The 25,578-nt window shown below is 45.7% G+C and overlaps 1 long non-coding RNA gene across 2 annotated transcripts in view; it reads left to right on the top strand.

The window, feature by feature from the left end:
- LOC128340548 (uncharacterized) overlaps window positions 1-25,578 on the top strand; it is a 131,220-nt gene that overhangs the window by 40,928 nt on the left and 64,714 nt on the right. For both annotated transcript variants that reach the window (XR_008313785.1, XR_008313786.1), the window contains one exon: window positions 9,689-9,851. This is a non-coding gene — a long non-coding RNA (uncharacterized LOC128340548). The remainder of the gene's footprint in view (window positions 1-9,688; window positions 9,852-25,578) is intronic.

Below are 25,578 nucleotides of genomic sequence, written 5' to 3'. Positions count from 1 at the left end.
TGATTTGAGTATTACATGTTTAACTCTCCTGTTGAAATCAATGGGCCTTACTGCACAATCCTATGCATATTTACTGGGAAGGAAGCTCCAGTCTCCAATGGGGCTTGCTCCCAAAACAGTATGCTATCTTAATCAAGCAGAATGTTGACACGATTGTGCCCAGAGTTTCTTCAGTGTAAATGCCTCAATGTAAGAAATAACCATTTGTAAAGTATTGGGACTGCTTCCTTGAAAAGCTCATACTATGTCAGCACCCAGACTTTTTCAACTCTGGTTGTTACCAGAGTGCTGGTTATTACCTTTAATTAAGTGCTTGTTATTATCTTTAAAGCCCTCAATGGCCTAGGCCCAGGTTACCTTAGAGAGCACCGTCTTCTGTATTATCCCCACCACATGTTAAGGTCATCTGAATGAGGTCTGTCTCCAGTTACATGTATGTCTGGTAGCTAGTTGGAACCAGGCCTTCTCTGTAGCTGCTCCTGGGCTGAGGAATGCTCTCCCCAAAGAAATCTGTATCCTGGGTTCATTGCTGGCCTTCAAGAGAGCCCTTAAAACCTATTTGTTTCATCTGGCCTTTCAGGGTTTTAAAATTGTTTTTAAATGTTCTTAGTTGTTTAATAGTTTTAATTTGATTGATTGTTTTAAAATGATCGAGTCGTGGATTTTGTTTTGTCCCTGTGCACCACCCAGTTCCTTTTGGATGGGACGGTATGAAAATGTAACAAACAAGCAAAAAACCCCTCTGTCCAGCTCTTTAAAAATTCTATCCCGCTCATCCATATATACTGCTCTGAGCTATTATTTTGTGAAGGGTTTCAAGAGTGCCAATCAGTGAAGCTGTTCTTGGCTGTTCAGAAGTTGTTGGTCAATTCCTTTCTGATTCTTGCCATGCAAAGCTCAACTCTCTCCTAAGAGAATCCTCCATGTAAAGGCACAGGGCTCAACTTCCTTCTGTATCACTGCACAGACAGCTAAGCAGAGTAATCTGACATGATGCTTGCATCTAAAATGCATTTTGTTAGAGTGACTGATCTCCAGTGGAAGTATATAATGAATGGGCAGCTAGGTTAATGTCAAATGGACTACTACACAGCGAAGCCAAAGAAAACTCTTTCAAGTAGTCTCATTAGGAAGCTCTAGTGTAAGCAAGTTTCCCAGACTACTGCGAGAATCTGTGTGCCAGAACTGGTGGGAGGGATTCAGCACCAGCTGCCAAACATGACATTTGTGGACAGGCTGCTGAACCCTCTGTAGGTGACATCTGTGGAGCAGCCTTTCATCTTCCTGTTTCTCAATGGCTGAATACCTGCATGGGGCAAGGATCCCAGAGAGACTCAATGAATGCAGCCTGTCTCTTCCACCCAGCTGGACTTCCACAGCCACAGTCTGAAGATCCTCGAATTAATGCTTCTAGTGTCAACATCTGCTCTCAGAGCCTCTTTTGTCCATTTCTCTCTCTTCATGTGCTGACAGCCTGAGTCCAATCCAAACTGCCTAAGCAACAGGGCACACAATCAGCTGGCTGTTATCAGCACACAAGCCTTACAGCACAATTCTAGGCACACTTACTTGGGGGAAAGTTCCATTGAACTCAGTAGGACTTGCTTCTGAGTAAACAGGCATAGCATCAGGCTGCTGGGGATTTTTGCTTGTGCACATAAACAGAATAGTGAAGTACATGTAGCAATAACAAGCAGCTAGCTAGAAGTATATCTGCCAAACATCTGATATCTGAATCACAGTGAAAATTGAAGATACATGTTGCTTGACACTCAGAAAGATACATACATATGTATTTTCTTGATCTGCTTATAGAAAGGCAAGCTGGCATCCTCCATTGAGCTACAGGACAGCCTGGTTAATATTCCCTCCCGGCATCTATCCATCCCCTTAATCCAGTGCTTCCTGGGCATTATTATATTTCTGTCTGTGATTTCCCCATGTCTGTTAGCTGTAGCATGGGCTGTATCAGCACATTTTGCTGCATTATCCTTACAGATTATGATATGGCTGGCAGAGCAGGAGAAGCTTATGGCGCCTCCCCCTGCAGACAAATGGTGCCATAAGCATGTTTGTCAGGCAGGAGGGAGTGAGACACAGTGACAGGCTGGGACTTCCTCCCCACTTTTGCCCTTGTAAGCATAAACACCCGTGGCACTCATAATGTCTGAAGAGGTCTATTGTGTCTGAAGAACCCAGGGATTGAGTGGTGGATTCATCCAACATGATGGCTTTTTCGAGGCACACTTCAGCTCCTTTTGCAGTACATTAATGGTCCTTAAGATACCAATTGTCCTAACAAGGAGCAAATGAATCAAAGCAATGGACTGCCCTTGATATGAGTCAACAGGCAAATCTTCAATAGCACATCATGATAATATACAGACTCTACATCACTGTTATAAAGAATGAGCCAAAGTCTACTTGCACTAATAAAAACTCACCCTTAAACCATTATAGCCAAAGATAGTCAAAGAATAGTCTTGAATTTTTTTGCCCTTTTTTTTTTTTGGCATAACCACTGCAAAAGGCAAATGCTTTTCTTTTCACAGAGTTCTAAGGAATGTTAAGCATACTTTTTTCATCAAGATGAATGTTATCACAGTGAATATCAAATGAATTGCTAATCATTGGCCACGTTGTTTTGAGGTGTTACCCATCCATCTGTCTATTTTGCTACAGGTATATTTCCCAGCATATGTTTCTTGCATTTCTTCAATATAACCATCCAAGCCTACATTATGATGCACTTTTACTTGGGAGTAAATCCCATTGCACTCAGTGAGGCTTACATCCATGTAAAAATACATAGGATGTTAGGTGTGTCCCACATATTAGATTTCTGAAACAGGAACAGGGGGGCAGTGGGAGGCAGGCCACTTTTCTGAGGGGACACTTTCCCACTGCCCCCCTCCACAGATGCCCTTGGCAGTTCTAAGTTCCTTAGGTCGTTCACATCTTTTTTTTCTGTCTCTGTATGATTGATGCACACATGAACAGTGATAATATACTGCCAGAAAGTAATCTTGATGAGATCTTAGCCCTATTCCTACCTCATGTTCAATGCATGGATGAAGAATGAAGCAATATACATCCTGGATCTTGTATTTGAAGGGGCCTGTACCCAGGATTACTTTTAAAATGAATGCAAATACAGTCATTCACACAAAAACATATACAGGGGTGAACATAATGTCTGAATAGCTATGATTGCATCAGGGTTCTTTTATGTGGTGTTTCACTGATGTGCACATTCCTGTGCATCATAAGACAACACACAAAAAGAATAAACACACAATAGCCAACATGATGTGAAGCAGTAGGTAGACTGCAAGTCTGTAGGGAGCCCCTAGTGTCCCAGCAGTGATGGCCCATTGCACAGCCGATCGGGCACAGAGGGAGAGGAGGTGATATTTTGTCTCTCTTACCTTTCTTCCAAAGCCCTTTCCACTTGCATAAATATATTCCTGAGGACCATGCAAAGGGCTTTTGGAGAAAACGGTTTCTGGAGGGAGAGGAGAGAAACAAAAATCGTGCCTCCCTCTCCCTCCACATCTAGTCAATTGCACAATGGGATGGGCAAGGGGTTGCCTGACACCTTCTTTCATGGTCCCTACTAGAAATGAGCAAATCTGTTCGTGCTCAAATTGGGCCATTTCAAGTTATTCAAACTCAAATTGAATCACCCTTAGAATTTAGCTTGATTTGAGTTCAAATCAAGCCTGATTTGAGTTCCAATTGAATCAACCCTGATTCGAGCTCAAATCAATTTGAGTGATTCAAACACCATTTTGTCTCCTTGTTTCCCCCTTACTAATTGGTTTTCTGGCACTAGCTTTCAATTGGCTTGAAATCTCCCTTGCTTCTTGGTTGGCTTGTTATCATACAATGTTGTCATTAGCTGGGGAGGCAGCAGGAGGGAGTGGGGAGCAAAGGAGGAATTTTCAGAATGTATTTAAGAGGAGTGCATGGAAGCAAAGATACAGAGAGCCATCTTCTGCCTCAGGAGTGAAGGATGAGAGAGAGAGACTGCAGCAGCTAAGCAGTGGCGGCGGCCTGTAGCTTGTCTGTTTCTTCTTGCCTTGCAAACCCAGCTGCTTATTTTATTTCTTTTTTTTTTAATTGTAAAAGTTTATTGCTGCTTTGAATTTTTTTTCATATTTTGATTTGCTCTTCTTCTTCTTGATTGTTGCCAGCCCTCAATGGCTTTAATAATTGCTGTGCTGTGCTGATTTTTCCCCCCTCTATTTTATTTATTTATTTATTTATTTATTGGTACCAGCAGCCCAAGTGGTTTTAAATGCATGCTGCTTTGAATATTTTTCTTCTTCTGTGGATTTCTTCTTCTTCTTTCTTGTAGCCAGCCCCTAGTGGCTTTAATAACTAGAGTGCTGTACTGACTTTTTTTCTTTTGCACTCCCAAGCTATACCTTTTCTGCTGCTGTGTTCCATTGCATTGCATTTTTTGTTTTCATAGGCTGTGTGTTGATTTCTGTCTGGTGCCCTGCTAGGCTCTCTCTTTTCCCCTGCTAGGCTCTCTCTTTTCCCCAGATGCATTGGGAGGCCTGCTGCTTTCCTGGCCCTCCTGGTGCACTGATGGGGGCAGGAGAGTGAAAGGACATCTGCTGCTGGTGGCATGGCCAACCACTCCCATGCAGCAAAGCACAGGCAAACTTTTCTGTATGTGGAGGTACTAGACACTGACCACATGGCAGAGGAGCTGTAGGTGGCCATGAATCAACAGGTGAAGGGATGGATGTCTGGGAAGCCAAAGCTCCACCAAGGGTTCATTGTCATGACAATGCTGCCAACATAACTAGGGAAGCAGAGCACAGTCAGTCTGTGTCCATCCGTTGTGTGGCGCACCACTGTGTCCATCCATTGTGTGGCACACCACTCTGAACCTGGTTGTATGGGATGCACTTGGCCATTCTGGGTCTGTGGCCAAGTGAGACATACCCAGTGCAGGCGCTGGGAACCAGTCTGCTTCCACCATGGCTGCTCTTGTGGAGAGGTGCCTCAAGATAGCAGCTTTCTTCCACCAGAGTGAAAAGGGTAGGCAGATTATCAAGGAGAGACAGCTTGAGCTGGGCCTACCAGATCACTTGATCCCTCAGGATGTTCCGACCCAGTGTAACTTCACCTTTCTCTTGCTCCAGCACCTGCAGGAGCAAGAGGCAGTCATCCATGGCCTGGCAAGGAAGTGTGTCTTGGAAGTGTGTAGCCTGTCCAACCCGGAATGGGTGCTCATTTCAAAGGTTTTCCTGGCATTCTAGCCATTCTTTGTTGCTATGAACAACTTGTGTGCCAGACAGCAATGCTGAGCCAGGCTTTGCTCACCGCTCTTCTCCTTGAGAAGATGATGGGTGAGCTCCAGAACATGCTGACTACTGAGGAAGCAATCACCTTGGCAGGTTAGCTGAGGACTGGAGTGATGGATCGGCTCAGGATACGCTTGGGTGCATTGTGACCCAAGGATGTGGGCGAAGCGCTCACCCTGCCCTGACCAGCTGCCTAGGTGGAGGGACCTCCTGGTTGCAGAGGTTAGGCAAACCGGAGAGAGGAGGCTGGGGCACAATCAGGAGGAGGGTGCTGGAGTGTCTATTGCTAATGCACATTCCACCCCTCGCAACAGCATCACCGCCCCTTCCCGATTCAGCAGCCCAGTGTCCCTGGCAGGGCCCAGTGAGCCAGTGGTTCCGCCCCTGCGTACCACCCAGTGGTTCCCAGAGGGGTTCCTTGGCACCTTGCCAAGGGTACGGAACGAGCCCACCGAGCCCTGCAGCAGTGCTGCTAGTGCTAAGCAGTGTATGCCGCAGTACCTGTCGGAGGTGGTAGCAAGCCAGGAGATGGAGCTGAACTAGCTTTAGGTGACGCATCGCCAAGTCTGGCTGGACTTGGCAGTGGTTGCCAGATGGTTCCTCTCATGCCTGCCAATCAGTGTCCAGAGCAAGAAGGTGTTCTCCATGGCCAGGAACATGGTGACACCCAATCACACATTCATGGATGTTGACTTGGTGGAGCGACAGGTCTTCCTGAAGGCCAGCCTCAGCCTGCTGGGCTAGCCAGAGCTGGCCATGGAGGGTGAGTGGCACATGGCCGCCCCCACCCACTGCAACACCACTTGCAGTTCACTCCACCCTAGCTATTCCAAAAACCAGATGTGTCACAGTCTGCTTGTTAGTGCTGCTGACACATGCAGACACACATGCACGCCACCATGATGGCTGATGATGAGATGGAATGGTGCACTGGCCCATGTGTCAGGTTGTCAGCAGGGGCCCAGCACCAATCTGAAGCCATGATATTATTCAGACACAGACAGGTGGGGATGTGTGCTTTAGAAGAAGAGAAGAGTTCTCCTTATGGCAAGAGTCTAAAAGCTTTATTTCTTATCAGACCATTGGTCCATGAGGCCATGACTGTTCTGTCCTCCTGTGTCTCTGTAGAAGGCAAGATGGATGGAAGGAAGGTTTGATTTTGTTGTTTTCTCAGCACTGAGTAAATATAATATGCTTGCTTTGCTATGCTTACTGCTATAACTGTCTGGTTTTCCTGGATCTCAGATTGACAAAGGCAGAACTTGGGTGCTTGCCTTCCTTCTTTGAGTTGTGGTTTGTTTTGTTGTGGTGCAAGATAGACAGTGGCAGTTCAGCACTCGCTCACTCTCTTGCTCTCTCTCTCTCTCTCTCCCTCTCTGATATTTCTTGGTGATTGCTGTGATGAGCTCCATGTCTGGCCTTGAGACTAATTTGTGCTTCATTCACTGCTCTGGTCTGCTCTCAAATCTAAATTCTGCATCAAAAGGTGTACTCTGTCCAAATGTGGCTGAAGACATTGCTCTAGTTGAGCTTATGGCTGTGCGAGAGCAACTTGTGCCCATGATGTTACTGCAGCACTCGCACTGTGACTGGCAGTGGATTCTGGGTCAGTGATTCTTTTTTTTTGCCATTTTTGGACTCCGTGTTTGACAAAATGTGGTGTTCTGTGTTGGGAGGGACTGTGTGCTTCTGTTCTGTGTTCCTCCTTGTTCGGCTCCTTCCTCTTTTCTCTTTTTATGCGTTGGGTTAGATCATGCCAGCTTTGAACTCATGGGCAGCTTCAGGGCTGGTTGGTTCTAAAAACAGGGCTGAAATTGAGGGCCAACATAAATGTAACATGGAAGTTCTGTGACTGAAATCTCCATTACATTTTTTTCTTTTTGAAAAGGCAGCCATAGCAGCCCTGATTTGGATCATTCCTTCTCCTCTCACAGAAGCCTCTACTAGATATGGAAGGGAAAATAAGCATTGTGCTTATACATTTTTCTCCCCAGGACTTATAGCAACTTTGGGGGGATTTATAGTGGGAGATCAATATCAGGGTGAAGGGTTAAGCACCCCCTCCCTCCACACCATGGTCCTGCCACAGCTTATTTTCAAGGAGACCAAACATGGAACTCCCACTTCATGTCTAAATGGCCCTGGGCATCAATAAGTCACTTGCACACACTCAGAGAACATTCACTGAAGCCTGTTTGACTTTTATTTACTCAAGAAGTCCATCAACATGGAAAGAAAAGGAGAGAGGTGTCAGCATTAAAATGTAGAACAAGTCTTGTCACTAATTGATGGGCAATAAAAACAATAATTTTAATCATTCAGAAAAGCTTGAGTGGGTTTAATCAACTGGTGCTTGTAGTCCTAGAATCTGTGGTGCCTTGGAAGCAAATTTATAGCTTTCAAATACAATTCTAGAATACAGATCTAGAATAGTCTGACCAGGAATAAATGATGTGACATGCAAGCCCTAATCAAGCAGCAAATGCATGGTAAAAGGCTATGGGAAATCACTTGAGATCTTAACCCTAATCTATAGGCTTTCATCTTTTGACTGCTGTATTTTAAGACACATCTATCTATCTATCTATCTATCTATCATCTATTTTTCTTAGGCGTACCATTGCTAATCCCATGCATGGCAGCCCTCGTGTGTGTTCATGAGCGAGCTGCTGGGAGAGGGAAAGGAAGGCAGTGGCAGAGAAGATAAGATGCAGGCCAATGGGCAGGCTGAGGAGAGCAGCAGCTGGGGCAGGGAGAAGGAAAGCAGAGGCCAATGGGTGGGCAGAGGAGAGTGATGGCTGGGGCAGGGAAAAGGGAAAAGGAAAGCAGAGGCTGGAGCGGGGAAAAGGAAAGCAGGAAAGCAGGGGCCAACGGGCAGAGAGAGGAGAGTGGTGGCCAGGGGAGGGAAAAGGAAAGCAGCAGCCAGGGTGGGGAAAAGGAAAGCGGCGGGGGGGGGGAGCAAAGTGGGGGGGGGTGGGGAGAAAAGAAGAAAGCAGAGAAGAGAACTAGAGGCACAGATGCTCTGCACCCAGCCCAGCTAGTATTTCATATTATACTTCATATGACCACAATTTGATGCAAAGATACCCAATATAGGCTGTACAGAAAAAAAATGAAAATCACATCACTTCCAGCATCACATTATCCCTTTTGAGGCCATGAAGTCTGCTGAGAAGTCATTTGCCATTTATTTGTTCTAGGCACCAGGAGGGAGAAGAGAGCAGCAGCGTAAGGAGGCTGGCCGCGGCCCCCTGGCCCCGCCCCCCGCGTCTGATGTCAGATGCAGGGGACATGGTCTCTATCCCAAATAGGGCCATGCAGCCCCATTTGGAAGGGAGAGTGGCCCACGCTGCGTTGGGCAGCATGGGCCGGAGTAACTCTCCCTGCCTTATGCATCATGGGCCGATCTCTCTCCTAAATGGGGCTGTGTGGCCCCGTTTGGGAGGGTGGTCAATCGGCCCCCTGTGTTGGCAGAGAGACCAGGAGTGGCTCTCCCTGCCTTTAAGGCAGGGAGAGTCACTCCGGCCACGCTGCCATTGCAGTGTGGGCCGATTTCAGCTCCAAACGGGGCTGTGTGGCCCCCGTTTGGGACCAAAATAATGCCCTGTGCCTGACGTCAGATGTGGGGGATTTGTCTGGGGCCACGCTCACAGTTCCTGACTGGTGGTGAACCAGGTTCTTTGAATCCGTTTGCTCAATGGTGACTCCACCCCAGGAAGAGAGACAACTCCCTCTCTCTTTCTGTTGCCAGTGCCAGAGCAGCTGTTGCCACCAGAGCAACAACAGCAGCAACTACATAAGTGGTTGGGGGGGGGGAGGGAGAGAAGCAAGGGCACTGGGGGCTCATGGGAGGGTTGGAATTAGGGATCAGGACCCATTGTGCTCCCAATGATGTCATTGGGAGCATAATGAGGACCCGTTTCGGTTCATAATTGGCTCAGATAAAACAGAGCTATTTTGCAATTTAGGAGGCAAATACTCCACTCCTTGCAGACTTATTTCCCTAAGGCCAGGCATAAAACTGTTTGGTGAACATGAAATCCAAAATATGAATAGAGCACTTGACAAATTGAACAGCTAAGGAAGGGAGAAAATAAGAAATGAGAACAACATTATCAGGAATCCAGGATATTAAAACATGTTGGATAGTGGAGGGAGAAAAAAGTTCTCCAGCCAAGGACAGCAATACAATTAGAGATGTTTAAGGCTAGAACAAAGGCTCTCCATTTTGCTTCATTTATTTGCTTGTAAGAAACCCATTTTGAAAAGAAAAGGGAAAGATAAACCTATTCTATAATGAAACTCATTTGAATGAGAATCTTTATGGAAATAATGATACTTTCCATCTGATTCCAATTGCCTAACAGGAAAAGAAAAGTCAAGAAGTGGATTTTTCAGCGTTTAAGCCCTTTTACTAGACAATGCTGTGGAAGAAGGCAGAGCTACTCTGGTTGGGGGCCCTTTGATGGAAGCTGTTATGAAGTTAATGTAGCAGAGAGATGTTCAGAAGCTCCCAACGTGAAGACTGTGGTGAGTCGAATGGTCAAATGATTCCATCTGTAGCTAAAATGACTACTGGAAGCATTTAGGTGCCTCCCAGTTGTTTAAAATTTGGGATCCTGCTGCTCTTAAACTATATCTGGAATTTGTCATTTTACATGAGCAGCACTCTTGGATTGGAAAGAAAAGCAAACCCGATGCAAGTGTTTTCAGCCCTTTCAAATGTTTCAATTTAGCAGTGCCAGGCATTTTTCCAGGTTTTTAAAAAGCAGTCTACAACCAATTTCCCTTTTTAAAGTTTTAACAAATATGTTGCTTTGCTGTCTGCTAAGTTTAAAAAAAAAATTTGTGGAACGAGAAGTATAGTTGTGGAGCAGGGAGAAGTATCTTTTCCCCTTCCAAGAGTGGCCTGATGTTCATCTGAAGCACCTGAATAGACAGAGGAAGAATGGGCCATTCATGCTTCTTTTGTCACTGCTTCTCATGCTAAGTGGGGATGATGTATATAGCTTCTGTGTCAAGGCAGTTTCCTTCCATAAAAATGACCTGCAAGAGGACCTAGTACACACATCTACTCCTTTCTGAAGGCCCTGGGCTGTCCTTAGCTGTCCAACAATACCAACTCAGCTCATTACACTTCACTGTATGGAAGGGAAATGTGAGACCAGAAAGCTTGCTCCCCACTCCCAGAATGATCTCTATCAACACCTGTTGTTATACATCATGACATAAAAGGATGAGAGAGCTGATCCCTGAATTTGCTTCTTTTTCTCTTCCCTGCCCAACTTTCTCCTTGTATATAATATCTCTTAGATTGCTTGCAAGCCATTATTATAAAATGGAAACTGCCTGAAGTGTTTTGGCACAAAGGCAGTATATAAATGTCATAAATACAATTATGAATCAACGAATACAATTATAAGGATTATTAAGAACATGGAGCAAGAGTTCACCTATAACTGGTAGATTTGTTAACGTCACCAGTTAACCAGTCCTAGTAACACCATCCTTGTTTTGGGATTTGTGACTCTAAATCACACTTTGTCCAACTGATCATAATCCACATTCGACCCCTGCTATAAATAAAAATCCATCCTGTTTTGCATTTAAACATGACTTGTGTTGAAGCACAAAAATACCACGATGCTACTGGTAGATAGATATAGCCGAAATGCTAGATAGCCAAGCAGTTGGTTGCTCAAAATAAGAAAAACAATGCACAGTACAAATGTATCCAATATGGCTTTCTGTAATTAGTAATAGAATGTTTGTAAGGGATCCAAAGCCTTCCCAAGGAAAAGTCAGCTTTCCCTAGAAAACCTGTTTGCAAATGGCATCATCTTTCTGCCTCCTTCAACTCTGTGAGTTCACAGCATCTGCTGTTTAAATATAACAGCACATATGGCAGCATTCTGAAGAGCGAAGCATGCACACACACATGCACACACAGAGACACAAATGTCCAAAACTAAAAGGAGACTATGATGATTGCTTCTGTCATGTTATTGAGGCACAGCTATTATCTGCTCACATAAGATACCCCTAAAAAACAACAACAACAATCCCCACCCTTGATCCTCTCTCAGTTCCAACAGGTTTAGTCAAATAATAAAGCAGCTCTTCCCACAATGTGTGGGAGGAGAGCTGGTCTTGCAGTAGCGAACATGTATTGTCCCCTTTGCTAAGCAGGGTCCACTGTGGTTAAAATTTGGATGTGTGGTCACACGTGAGCACAGTCTGTTGTAAGATATTTCACTTAGGTGATGGGGCCATAGCTCAGTGGAAAAGCATCTGAGGTACCAGGTTCATTTCTTGGCATCTCCAGGTAAGGTTGACAGATTCCTGCCTGAAACCTTGGAGAGCCACTGTCAGTCAGTGAGTGTAGACACTACTGAGTTAGATGGACGAATGGTTTGATGCAGTATAAGGCAGTTCCCTACATTCCTGTATTCCTAATTTTAACTAAGTAAAGGAAGGTTCCAGGGACCCCACAGTATCAATCTACCCATAGAGAAAAGCTGCAGGATACACTGTTCTACCCTATCTTCATTTCTGAAGGACTACATTTCCTCACATGTATCCACCTGTGTAAAGATCCTTGCTGGTGTCCCTTCTCCAGGTCTACCCACCATTATCTGATGATGTGAAGAGGGTGACATCCAGTGAAAAGGCCTTTTTGGTACACATGGCATACACATTATGGAATACTCTCCTCAAGAAGGCTCAGCTGCTATGCGTCCTTTTAGCAATTGGCAAAGACCTTTGTATAGTCCCAGTCCTTTTCCAACCTCAGTTGAATGGCTTTTAGATCTCCTCCTGTTGACGCTGTCTTGTTTTTAGTCTGCTGTTTTATACTGTTGTTTTAATGGCATCTGTTCTACATGCAGAAGGTCCCTGGTTCAATTCCTGGCATCTCCAAGCAGGTCTCCGGGAGATATCCTGACCTGTCTGATGCCCTGGAGAGTTGCTGGCAGTAAGAGCAGATAGCACTAAGCTAGATGGACCAAGGATCTGACTTGATATAAGGCAGCTTCCTATGTGGTTTAAAAAATATATCATCATCATCATCATCATCTATAAACTGCCCCATTTAGAGGCTCTGGGTGTTATCTTCTTCTTCTTCTTCTTCTTCTTCTTCTTCTTCATTGTGATACTGTCTGAGAGGATTTGAAGCAGTGGAAGTTAAAGATTTATAAATACATAAAATGAATAAATCCAGTTTTGCTGCTGTGGGTAATTCTGTAAGGCTTTTGCACTAGATAGATTGGCTCATTCAGTCATGCCCAGTGCAGATGTATCATCCACCACCACCACCACCACCACCACCACCACCACCACCACCACCGAATTACTTATCCTCAGATGAAGTTGACTGTCATGTCTCTATGAGAACCACCACTCTGGGATTCAGGAAGCACACCATTGGATCAGTGTAGGGGTGTGCATTCATTTTTGAATGAACAGTCAAACATGATGAGCAGGATCCAGTCTGTTTATTTCTCATCTGTCTGAACTGAGCGTAATGGATCCGAAGCAGCCCTAAGACAGTGGTTACCCATTTTAATATTCGGGGCATAGGTGTCCACAGACTAAACAAAGGGACAGCTCCTTCCTGTCCCCCAGCGCCACAGGGGCAAGAGACTAACAGTATAATGTCTCCTTGTCTCCACTTGTAAAATCAGAAACATTCTTGCCCAAGCGTCCAAGAAACAGATAAAGCTCCTTGAAAAACAGAAGCTCCAGTCACTATGACAGAACATCAGGAAGCTGAGCCATGGGCTGCAATCCCTAGAGGGCACAAGTCCCAAGTTGGGACTGGGAGAGTCAGACATGCACTATGGGTCAAGCCAGGTATACGGTCAGGAGCCAAAGGGTGTAGACAGGGGTCAATAGGCAGGAACAAGCTGAGGCTCAAGCCAAAGGAGTGGTCAGGAACCAATGACTCAATGGTCAAACCAAGCAGACAGGAGAGACTACAATCCCAGAACAAGGGGATCAGGTGCAGAGAGAGACTGGCAGCGGCCTGTGTTCGGCCACCTCCACAGCCCCTTGGCCCGGCCCCCTGTGTCTGACATCCGATGAAGGGTGCCAGCTAGCCACACCCCCATATCTGATGTCAGGTGTGGTGGCACAGTCTCCCTTCCAAACAGGGCTGTGTGGCCCCGTTTGGGAGGGAGATTGGCCCCACTGCATTGGCAGCGAGGCCAGGAGCAGCTCTCCTTGCCCTCAAAAGGCAGGGAGAGTCACTCCGGCCAGCTTACTTCAGTCCCAAACAGGGTCACATGGCCCTGTTTGGGAGCAAAATAACGCGTGCACCCCCATGTCTGAGGGGTGTGTCTGGGGCCACGAGGCACAACCCCTGTGGGCAGAGGCCCAGGTTCTTTGAACCCATTAGCTCAATGGTGGCTGTGCCCCTGAAAGGGATCCTGATGCCTCTTACACTCTTCCTGTCTGCAAGGAGGCCAAAAACAGGTCTCACAGGGTGGGACCAGCTGATGGCTTGGAAGCTCAACAGCTGCTGAATTGCAGTAAAGTCACCACAAGGGGCAGTGTGGAGCTGAACCCATGCCACAGGGAACTCTTGACACAGAAAGGCAAAGGGGAGGATTGTTAACTAACATACAAACGGAGTGAGCAAATGTGATCTCTTCATTTTGTATGATTTGGTTATGTTCCAAGGGCAGGGAGGAAGGGTTAGAAGTATTAGGAACATAGGAAGCTGCCATATACCAATTCAGACCATTGGTCCATCTAGCGCAGTACTGTCTACACAGACTGGAAGTGGCTTCTCCACAGTGCTGCAGACCGCGCTTGGTGCTTTGCTTTCTGCAAAACATACATATATTATAAAATTCTGTTTCTTTCTTTTCATTTCATAAGGCACACTTACCTGGGAGTTAACCCCACTGTACACAACTGAAGCTACTTCTAAGTAGACACATACAGGTTTACAATTCGAATCTGTTATTTGTGGATTTATTGCCATGTGCAAGCAAGGATTTTCAGAACTATTTAATTTAATTTATTTATTTATTTATTTATTTATTTATTGCCGAACATAAGAACATAAGAACAGCCCTGCTGGATCAGGCCCAAGGGCCATCCAGTCCAGCATCCTGTTTCCCACAGTGGCCCACCGGATGCCTCTGAGAAGCCCACAGGCAAGAGTTGAGGGCATGCCCTCTTTCCTGCTCTTGCTCCCCTGCAACTGGGATCTAGAGGCATCTTGCCTCTGAGGCTGGAGGTGGACTGTAGCAAACTAACTAATAGCCATTGATAGACCTGTCTTCCATGAATTTGTCTAATGGCCTTTTGAAGCCATTGAAGCTAGTGGCCATCACCACATCTTATGGTAGAGGTTAATTATGCACCATGTGAAAAAGTACTTCCTTTTGTTGGCCCTTTTTTCTTGTGCCTTGTTTCTCTGAGTTTGCTGTGGTTTGAACTTTTTATTATTCTTCTCTTTTGATTTCTACCTATCTGAACTTACCCAGCCCCAGTCCCAGCCCCCTGTGTCTTCCTTATATCCCCATAGCATTGTGAGTTCGTGATATTGCGATTATGGATATGTTTAATTTCAGGAGCACTTGTCTTTGCTTTCCCAGTCCATCTAACAACACCCCACCACCACCACCACCACCACTCTTCTGTTCTCCCCAGCATGTTGCAGGCTTGCTTATGGGGAGATCTTCGCTTGACTTTATCTGAAGCAGTTCATTAATCCACTGATTCGCCACGTAGCCCACCCCAAATGTGCCATCTTTCCCAGCAGATTGGGGACTGGGGCACTTTGCTGCTTGTGACGCTTTCCTTGAAGGTTTTTACTTGCAATACAAGTATAACATACTCCACCGAAACAACAAAAACAAAAAAACCCTGGAATTGCTTGTTTCTTTTCACATATTTGAGGGCTAGTGTTTTGTTTGTTCAGGGAAATGAAGTTGGAAAACCACAACGTTATGAAGAGGAGAACTGGAACTGGCTTCCATAGAATTCAGTGGCAAGCTTCTAGTGGATGTTTCTTTTTCAATGTCCTATGCAATTAGTCCCCTTGGTGACATCTGTATGGACACTTGGCAAGCGTGGTCCCTTGTGGGGGCCCTCAAAGTCCTGTAAATGTCAGGCATATTGGCGGAGAAACCACAATGTTATGGAGAACTGGAGGTGGTTGTGTCATTGAAACCAAAAGTGAATATGGACCAATTAGAGAATGAAAATTGTTGTGTTTGTGACATCACAAGCACAACCCTCCACAAATACAACATGAAAAAGAGAATTACAGAGAACAACAAATAGAGCATACCGTAGAACAATGCAGACCTGTAGATCAGTAAAAGATTCAGAAACGAAAGGTAATGAGTTCCTCTGAGGGCAGGTCGTTTTCTGAGAACATTGTTATAAACTAATTATTTTAAGATTAAATCTTAATTAAGATTTTGCCCAACCAAATATGTCAATAATGTAAATGGCCCTGATGTGCGTCATTGGAAGTAACAGAATTGTGGGTTCAGTGGAATGAGGTCAGAGTCTGTAACTACAGATAAAGCAAAATTCCCAATTTTGGAAATACAAAGTGAAGTGGCAGGCTAACACTATAGCTTCAGTGCTTCTCATCATTGGTCCTTTCACAAAAAATCATCTTAATTATTGTTTTTGAAACTGAACTGCCGGTCCATGTTGGTTTACAAAAAAAAAAGCCTCCAAACATAAATGCATATATGTCTTGGACTTAGACTCTGTATCCAATGTACCAACTGACAACTATTTTTTAAAAAAACAAATCAGCCATTTGAACGTACAGAAATGGGAGGGGGGAATCAAAAATTTGCAAGTCAAATACCACACTGATAAAATGCCACTTTAATAGCTACAAGTTCAGTTCTCTGGCTGCTTGAGGTGGAGAAAGGTCTCTTGTTTTCTGCAAGTGCAGAGCATTAGAAGCCTTGTGCTAGGAAAGAATTCAACATCCTGCTTGTTTGGGTAATAACTCCTCCATTAGAGACAATATTAGAAATTCAGCTTTTGATCTCTCCTTCTGGACTCTTTAAAATCCAAGCTGTGAACCAGCAGCTGATGTTTTACATATCACCCCAACAGCCAGCAATATATAAAGCCTGGAAAACTGCATGCAAGGAAAATTAATGATGGGCTATTAAGGGATATATAGTAGCTCACATTTGCAGTATACTACATAACAGCAAAGGAAAGCTGCCTTCCCTTTGTTGTTCTAGTAAACAAGCAAGTGAGCATTACAGAGCAAAATAAATGGGAATATTTCTGCTGATCCATTCTAATTGCGCAAAAGCCAAGGAAGAGAAAGACGTTCTTGTCATTATCGCAGAACAAGTGCAGGAAGTTACGCTGGTACGATGGATGGCAAATGAGCTCTGTGGCACCCCTGTGAAGCTGTACAGTAGCATATGGCGCAACAGATCTAGAGCAGCAAATGCCAGAGTGTTGAAACAAGTCATTTGTTAAATTAACAATTGAAAGCAGCACCACAAAAATTTCATCCATCTACCAACCAATCCAGCTTTATTTCTGCATACTAATAAGAGCCCTTCCTGGTGCCACTTTCAACACAGCATGACCATCCCAAGATACTAAAAAAAAGAACTACTTTTATGTCAATTAATCTTGAATGTTTGAACATCAACATGTTTTCTCAGTTGTGAAAATAATCTTCCTGACACCCATATCTAAGCGAAAACTTTATAACTTCACCCCTGCTAACTGAGCAGAGGCATGTTTTAAATGTAAACAAACAACAACAACAACAACCGTGAAGAGCACCTCAACACCATAGGGGCCACAGAAATCACCATCAGCCAATTACAAAAAGCAACTTTACTGGGAACAGCCTATATTCTGCGACGATATCTATAATAACAGCAACAACATTGATAATAAAATTCAGCCATCCCAGGTCCTTGGGAAGGACTCAATGTCTGGATAAAACAAACCAGTCAATACCACCTGTCTGACTGTGTAAATAAATAATAAATAATAATAATACAGTACTGGAAAATGTAGTCCTCCCCAGGGTATTCCTCACAGAGATCTATAGGGAAAGCAATGGGAAGAGCTACACTTAGGCTTCTTTAACATCACCTAAAGTAACAAATTGATTGAGAATTTGCCAGCACTGATTAATTTGATTAATTTATGAAATTAGGTTAATATGATTAATTTGTGAAATTATGAATCATATTATATTAAATATGCATTTTCAGATACCACATGCTATGATCTGACCCTCAGACCCTTCAGAAATTTAATAACACATGCATATATATTTTATTTACAGTCTTTGACCAAAAGAAAAAGAAAAATCTTTACATCGTTAAAAAGAAAATATAATAACACTTAAAACATATCCATTCTAAAATAGCAGCAGCCAGGCACTATTAAAATACTCCAACAACATGGCATTAACAATATTTTGGGAAAGAGAGAGAGCTGGTCTTGTGGCAGCAAGCATGACTTATCTCCTTAACTAAGCAGGGTGTGCCCTGGTTGCATATGAATGGGAGTCTTGATGTGTGAGCTGAGCACTGTAAGATATTCCCCTAAGGAGATGGAGCTGCTCTGGGAAGAGCAGAAGGTTGCAAGTTCCCACTCTGGCATTGCCATAGGAAGGAAAGCCTAGCACAACATGAGGCAGCCTGCTCCGCTGTCCAACAACTCTTGCAGTCATAAACTTTCTTGTAATGATTAGTCTAAATCTGTGTCCTTGTGATTTCAGCCCAGGGGTTGTAATCCTGCCCAAAGGAGCAGCAGAGAACAAGTCCACTCGTCCTCCTCCTATGTGGCAGACCTTCAGATACATGAAGAGAGCTGTCATATTTCATCTAAGCCTTCTCTTCTCCAGGCTAAGCAAATCCAGCTCCTTTAGCCATTCCTCATAGGGAGGCTATTCTCACGATGGGGAAAAACTGGGCTCAGGGAGCCCAGCCTAGTTTTCTCCCCATCAGGAGAACCACCAGGCTCGTGGGTGAGTGCGGTGGTTCAATGGCAGCTAGCTTGTCAAAGTAGCCAGCCTCTAAAACGAGGTTAGAGGAGTGAGTGTTCCGCTAACCCCATTTTTAAGATTGTGAGATGCGCTAGTAGATGCCCAACCAAGAGGCTGCAGCAAGCCTAGGGGGCCGGGGTCCACCCCCCCCCCCGAATGCCCTGCACACACGCGCAAGTCATCCTGGGACTTCCAGGGAGTGGATGGTCCCTGATCCCTGACGTCCCTACAGGCTCCGTGACGGAGCCGGTAATCGTGTGGATGGCTGATCCGGCCACCCACCCAGGGCAGGCTCCATGCTCATCTGTGGGGAGAGTGAACCCGCTCACCCGCAAAAGCCCTTCAGGCTCTCCACACTGCTCATATGGAGAGTCTCACGGTCTGGTTTCCAAACTTCCATTCAGTGAGCTCATTCACACAATCAAAAAACTGTATTTAACCTGGGTTTGGGAGCTGTGTGCACTCCCAATTTTTTGTTGTGTGGAAGCAAGGAAGGAGGAAAAGCTACCCAGGTTTTCGTTCTTCCTTGCTTCTACACAATCACTTCTGCCCAGGTTTTCCTCTTGCCTTGCTTCCACACAACCAAAAATTCCACACATCTTCAAACCCGGGTAGAACAGAGTTTTTGATTGTGTGAATGACCTCAATGAATGGGAGTGTAAAAGTGAAAACTAATACGATCCTCAAATTCTCCCACCCCCACGCAATTGTGACTCTGTTGCATGATCTCAGTTTGTGCTCAATGGGGATTGCTTGAGAATGTGATGGGTGGGGTCTCTGAATCAGCCTTCTTGGATTGATAGGATTGGCTGAGTCAAACTCTTCACCTGAATTGCCACACCCAGGTTCAGAGTCTGGTAAGCTGTCCTCCTCAGGGAGGTGTTTGTTTGTTTGTTTGTTTGTTTATAGCAGGCCTGCTCAGCTTAGGCCCCCCAGTTGTTTTGGGACTTCAACTCCCATAAACCCCAGCCACAGTGGCCAATAGCCAGGGATTATGGGAGTTGTAGGCCAACATCTGCAGAAGGGCCAAAGTTGAGCAGCCCTAGTTTATAGGAAGTTGACTGAAGATTGTAGGTTTGTTGTTGTCAGATGCACCCGAGAGATGAGATGGGCTCAGAGTCCTCAGCTCAAGAGTTCAAGCTGAAGTCAATATGCTGGCCACAACTTTAAAGCTCCACAGGGAGTATCTACCACAGGGCATGCTTTAGATTTTAAAGGATCATCTCCTCCCAGTATTAAGAAAATAAGGGGAGGCTGTGTTCTGCATTCCTCAGAGGTCTGATTGGTGGAAATATAGCAGAGAGCCTTTTTGGTAGTGCTGGTAGGCTCTAGAACTCATTTTCCCATGAGGCACTTCTTGCCTCATATTTCCCAGACTTTAGGAGGACTGTGAATACATCCTTTTCAGACAAAGAAAGATAATCCTCCTGCTTCATATTCATATCCATTCACAGCTTGTTCAGAGGCTCGTGCGTTCATTTTGTAAGGAATGGAAAATGAACCAAATGGGCACCTCAGTTGCATTCATTACTGAATGAATATATGAGGCTATTCTCACGATGGGTGGAAACCAGGCTATAGAAGCCCAGCCTGGTTTTTCCCCATCATGATAACCAGTAGGCTCATGGGCGAGCCCTGTGGTTCTCTGGCAGCTAGCCCATCCACCCCTTAGCCCAGGTTAGCAGAGCGAGTGATCCGCTAACCCGGGTTTTCTGATTGTGTGCCACCATAGTGTGGCTCCGCGCCATGATGACACATGAGGAGACCCCCGCTGGGAGGCTGCAAGCAGCCTCCCAGGTTCAGAGGTCTCTCCAGGATGCCCTGCAGACTTGTGTGGGGCATCCTGGAACTTCTGGGGGCCACACGGTCCCTGATCCCTGCTGCCCCTGTCAGCTCCGTGATGGCAGTCATGTGGGCTGGCCACCCAGCTACGAGTGGCTGCTCGTCTGCGGAGAGAGCGGGCTAAGCTCCACGCAGAACCCTCTCTGGCGCTTCACACCGATTGTGTGAAGTGCCTCTATATCTCTAGTGCATAACGCTAAGCCAGAACACTTTCTCTTCATTTTGTCCATTATAGGTCTTACAGTTAAGAAGCAGATTTACACCTCCTACACGCACAGTATGCTTTTTTAAAAATCACTAAGGAACTATAGCTATTGACTGACATGATGTGGAGTGTTAAGGAGTCATAATTCTCCACCTTGGGGCTGCTACAGACTCCAAAGGCAGCCCTGCTGCTGTTAACTATGGACAGCAGTGCTTCTGCACTTTCCCCCATTGTCACAAATGCGGCGGGGGGGGGGGGGGTTGGGAAAGTGCTGCTTGTGCTATCACCTGTTCGTAACATTTGGACTCCCTTAGGAGTCCACAGCAGCCCCAGGATGCAGCACCACAGCTCTGTAATGTCACACATCATGTCAGCCAGTGTTTGGTTGAGCATTGCTCTGAGAGCCTTCCCCCCCAGAAATAAATTTAATAAATCTTGAAATAATAATAAAAATACTAATCTTATAGCTATGATCAAGACTGGGGGAAATGAGCCCGAGGAATGCTGAAACTCTTTACCGTGCCTGAACTAAAACATGCGGTGTTAGCTCAGGCCTCCTGGAAATGTGAATATGCCCAGCCTACCCCTGAAAGTCCACTGGGAGCATCTCCCAAGTAAGTCAATTGAAATAAAAAGGGGCTTGGCCACAAGAAAGTATTTGTGGATCACACTGATGACACAATCATATTTTCCAGTAATATAAAGCAACAATGATTGCAATGTCATAAATTACAACTATAGCCCAAAATTAGGGAATTGGACATGTGTATATGTGGTTTTCTGGGTTCTCTCAGTTGCTGGAGGTGTTTCAACTCCATAACTGGGCCTCAGTTTCAGGGGAAGAGTGTAACAGCACGGAGATTTTAGTCACCTTCAATCCCCATCTCTTTTGGCCATCTGCATCTTACTCCTGCCTGGAGTGTTTAAGGGCCGTCCTTGGGCTCTCTTTCCTCCATTGTTTCCCCTTTTCTTATCATCAGCTTCTTTGTTTAAGGTTCTGCCACGTTAAGCAGATCTCACAAGTGGGCAAGCCCCCACCTACGGAAGCTCATCCTCTCATGAGAGGCCCTGGCACTCACTGACACTGAGGCAACCCTGCTTCCAGATCTGCTTCCTGGACCCTCCCCTACACATCTGACATAGAACCATCTGCTGCCACAGCCATCTCGCCCGCCTCTTACAGAGCCACACCTCCCTTGTCCACATGGCACTTCCCAGCCACCAATCAACCGCAGTGCAGCTAATTCCTCACAATATCTATTGTTTCTCAGCATTTTCTGTGCATATTATTTTGGAGAATCTTCCCCATATGGAATAAAATTTCACTTTTATAAAAAAAAGATTCTAGAAGATGTGTGTGTGTGTGTGTGTGTGTGTGTGTGTGTGTGTGTGTGTACACATACAAGGTCAAGACCTGTAAAGAAAACATGTAAATATGAGCACACAGATTTCTGCCTGCACTTTTGACATCGGCTCCACACAAAATGCACTTTGACAAACTGCTCACCTAACAGACTGCATCGCTTGAGAGAGACTGGCTTGTAAAGCACAGGACAGAGAGAGATTTATCTGAAACCATATGGTAACAATTTATGGATCACACTGAGGGCTTCTGCCATTAAAATATCAAAGTAAGTGCTACTGCTGTTATATCTGTTGTAAGAAATGATAACTCATGAAGATTTCATATTTAAGAGGGCATTTGTGTCTCTGCCATTTTTGCTGCTGTTATTTTTATTGCTTTTGTCACAAGTTCATTCCTGCTTGCTGTATACTTATGACAAACCCATCCTTGATGTCTGGACTTGGCATCCAGGAGACTGACACCACTTCACAGTATACCAGATGCTTTCTTCTTTATATAACACACAGTTCTTTGGTGCTTTCTTTGTTCTGTGCACTAAGACAGCAACCCACTGCATACTTACTGAGTAGGTACTCAGTGGGTCTTATTGTTGCGTTAAACTGCATAGGGTTGCATTGCATTACCTTTTTCCAGTAAGGTAGCCTTACAACCAGAAGCCAGTCTCCAAAATTATACTCACAGTTTTCTTATAGTTACTAAGGCTCTTCATACTCCTCCCATGCCAGTATCTTGTGGCCCCTAAAAATAAAATGTTAAGGGGGACCAAGCAAGAGCAGCATCTGGTGTAGTGCAAGTGTTTACTGCAGAATGCATTTTTTTTTGTCTGAAAATGTGGGTGAAATTAATATGCAGGCATTCCCTGAAGCCACCTAATGGCGTAGTGGGGAATGACTTAACTAGCAAGCCAGAGGCTGCCGGTTTGAATCCCCACTGGTATGTTTCCCAGACTATGGGACACACCTATATCTGCCTGATATCGGAAGATGCTGAAAGGCATCATCTCATACTGTGTGGGAGGAGGCAATGGTAAACCCTTCCTGTATTCTACCAAAGACAACCACAGGGCTTTGTGGGCACCAGGAGTCGACACCAACTCGACGGCACACTTTACCTGTTACCTTTAGACATTCCCCACTAATTTAATGAATACATGCATGAAAGAGAAGCAGGATCATGCCACTGGTCACTCTTACCAATGTCTGTGCACTGGTGCACCCAGGCAAACTGGGCGCCCAGACCGCCCCTGCCACAAGGCTCCCCCGCCAACATGAGCCTCCTCCCTGCCACCACCGCACAAGCCCTCCTCCCAATATTCTAGCTTCCCATGTGTGTGGCTGGGGCGGGTGGTGGTAGTGAGGCAAGCAGGCCTCCCCTCAACCCATGGCAGTGGCAGCAGACAGAGTGGGAATGGCCGCTGAGCCTAACTGTCTGGCTCAGTGGCCTCTGACAACTGCGATGAGCTCCAGTGCACCTGTGTAATTAGAATACAGTGCCGCAAGCCCATGACTGACTAACAGGCTAGTAGGCATGCCTCCTCAAACAAGTAGTTTTCCCTCCCCACACCTAGGAAAAATAGTGCCCTAGGTAAGGAGTAGGGGTGTGCACAGACTGAAGGGGTTTGTGGTTCGGTCTGAATTTGGACCGAACCACTGGTCCGCACACTGGATCGGTCCAGTTTGGCCTAACCACGAACCAGGTCAATGGTTTGAGGGCTGGTGAGGGCAGCACTGGGGTGATGGTGAGGAGCACCTTTAAATGTAAATAAGCATGTCCTTGCCAGCACTACCAGTGCTCACGGCAGCTCCCTCTTGCAGTGGCACTCTCCCCAGCAGCCCGTGTTGCAGCTGAATTGTCCCCAAAGTGTTTTCTAGCTGTTTGGTTTTTGGTTTGACTATTATAAGCAACTTTGAGGACCACATGGGCCACAAAACACTGGCCAAATTCAGACGTAATACGAAATTGGAGTTAAGTCCATAGCATAGAAACTGCAGCTGTAGAGACTGTATATATAGACTGTATACATATAGAGTCTATAGCTCTGCTGCAGTCTATAGCAGAGCAGAGCAGGAGGCGGAGCTTCAGCCTGAGTGCATTCACTCAGGAGGAAGTGGGGAGGAGGAAGAAGCTAACCTTGCCAGTGTGAGCAGTGGGCTTTTAAAGGTAAAGGGGGGGGACTCTCCCCTCCTTGCTCCCTGACCCTCCCTGACAAAAGGGGACAAATGGGAGAACTTTCCCTTCCCCCAGACACTCCCCCTCCCTGCAGCAGGTACTGGTGCCCTGGTGCAATGCAATTGCTAGCAGAAGAAGCACTAACATGGCATGGCATTTAAAGGGATTTAAATGCCCTTTCCCTGCTAAGCAAGTTCCAAAAAGCCAAGATCACACTCAGCACGCTCCCTTCAAGATTGTGGCCAATCACAGCTGCTCTGGGGACATGCTGACTCTTTGCCCATAGTCTGGTGATGTGAGCACTACAGAGCTTGCTGGGATCAGCCTCGGCAGATCAGGAAGAAGGAGGGGCTCCCCACTCCTAAAACTGGAAGTTGTTGTTGTTGTTGTTATAATAATTATTATATTTATTTATTCAATTTCTATACCACCCTTCCAAAAATGGCTCAGTTGCTGGTTAGATGAATGTCTGCAATGCAATTTACTGTTTGAAATTGAAACCGCGGGTTCATCAACCTCAGGTTTCACATTATGTACAAATGCAGCCATTGTAGAAACATTATTTTAAAAACATTGCCCCCTCTCCCACCTCCGAAAATCAGGAATACTGGCCCACTCCTTCTCAAGTCCCATTCCCCACTTCCTTTCCCAGCTGCTGGAGGAAGCAGGACTCTCATTTTTGCCTCATAGCAAGCAGAAGGTGAGTTGTAGTGATGCAAACCTGTTGAGGATGTAGAGTGATTCAAGAAGCAGCTAGTGTCTGGGCAGCAATCTGGAAACTGTAACACTTTCAGGTTGATAGCTCCCCTTCTATCCAGGGCTATCATCTCTTAGATTCAGTTTGTCAGGCTTGGTAGGGTAGCAAAATGATCATTATATAATTAAATTTTAGGGTCTTCTATGATGGGATAGAGTTCAGACACCGTCCTTGTCTTTTACTTTCTTGTTTTTTCCAGTTTCTAAATTAGTGTGTTAATTTAAAAATAAAGTAATAAAGAAGTGTGTTTGACTTCAAGAAAGAGTTTATTTCTAGGAATGTGCACGGACCGGTTCGGAGGCCATTCTACTGGCCTCCAGACCGGTCCGGACATGGGCGGTTCGGGGTTCGGAAGGGTAGGGTGGGGGGTTCCATTAAGGGGGGGGGCTTTACTTTTAAAAAACCTGGCGGCAGGATCCCTCGCCGCCCGCTTCAATCGAAGACAACGGCTCCTCCGTGCCGCGACTTTTGCAGACGGCAGAGAAGAAGCCGGGAGGACATCCCCCTGCCGCCCACCCGTTTCTAGAGAGTGAGCGGTCGGGTCCGGGGCGAGATTTAAGGGGAGGCAGGGGGCTTCAAGGCAGCGGCGGCAGCAGGGGCTTCAAGGGGGCGGCAGGGAAGTATCCTGCCGCCCAATTTTTTTTACCACGGAGGAGCCATCGTCTTCGATTGAAGCGGGTGGCGAGGGATCCTGCCGCCGGGTTTTTTACAATAATTACGGTGCCAAAGGTGGAAAGCGCAGGAGGGGTAAGTAAAGCCCCCCCCCTAATGGAACCCCCCACCCCAGTGCTGGACCGCAGCTCCGCAGTTCCGTGCACACCCCTATTTATTTCTTCTGGAACACAGGGCCCTATGCAAATGGTAGCAAGTTGGCAAGTTAACTTTGCCAGTTAAGGCCAAACTATA

The sequence above is a fragment of the Hemicordylus capensis genome, chromosome 1, assembly GCF_027244095.1.
Source record: "Hemicordylus capensis ecotype Gifberg chromosome 1, rHemCap1.1.pri, whole genome shotgun sequence".
Taxonomy (NCBI): domain Eukaryota; kingdom Metazoa; phylum Chordata; class Lepidosauria; order Squamata; family Cordylidae; genus Hemicordylus; species Hemicordylus capensis.
The sequence above is the reverse complement of the archived record's forward strand: the minus strand, read 5'-3'. Positions and strand labels throughout refer to the sequence as shown.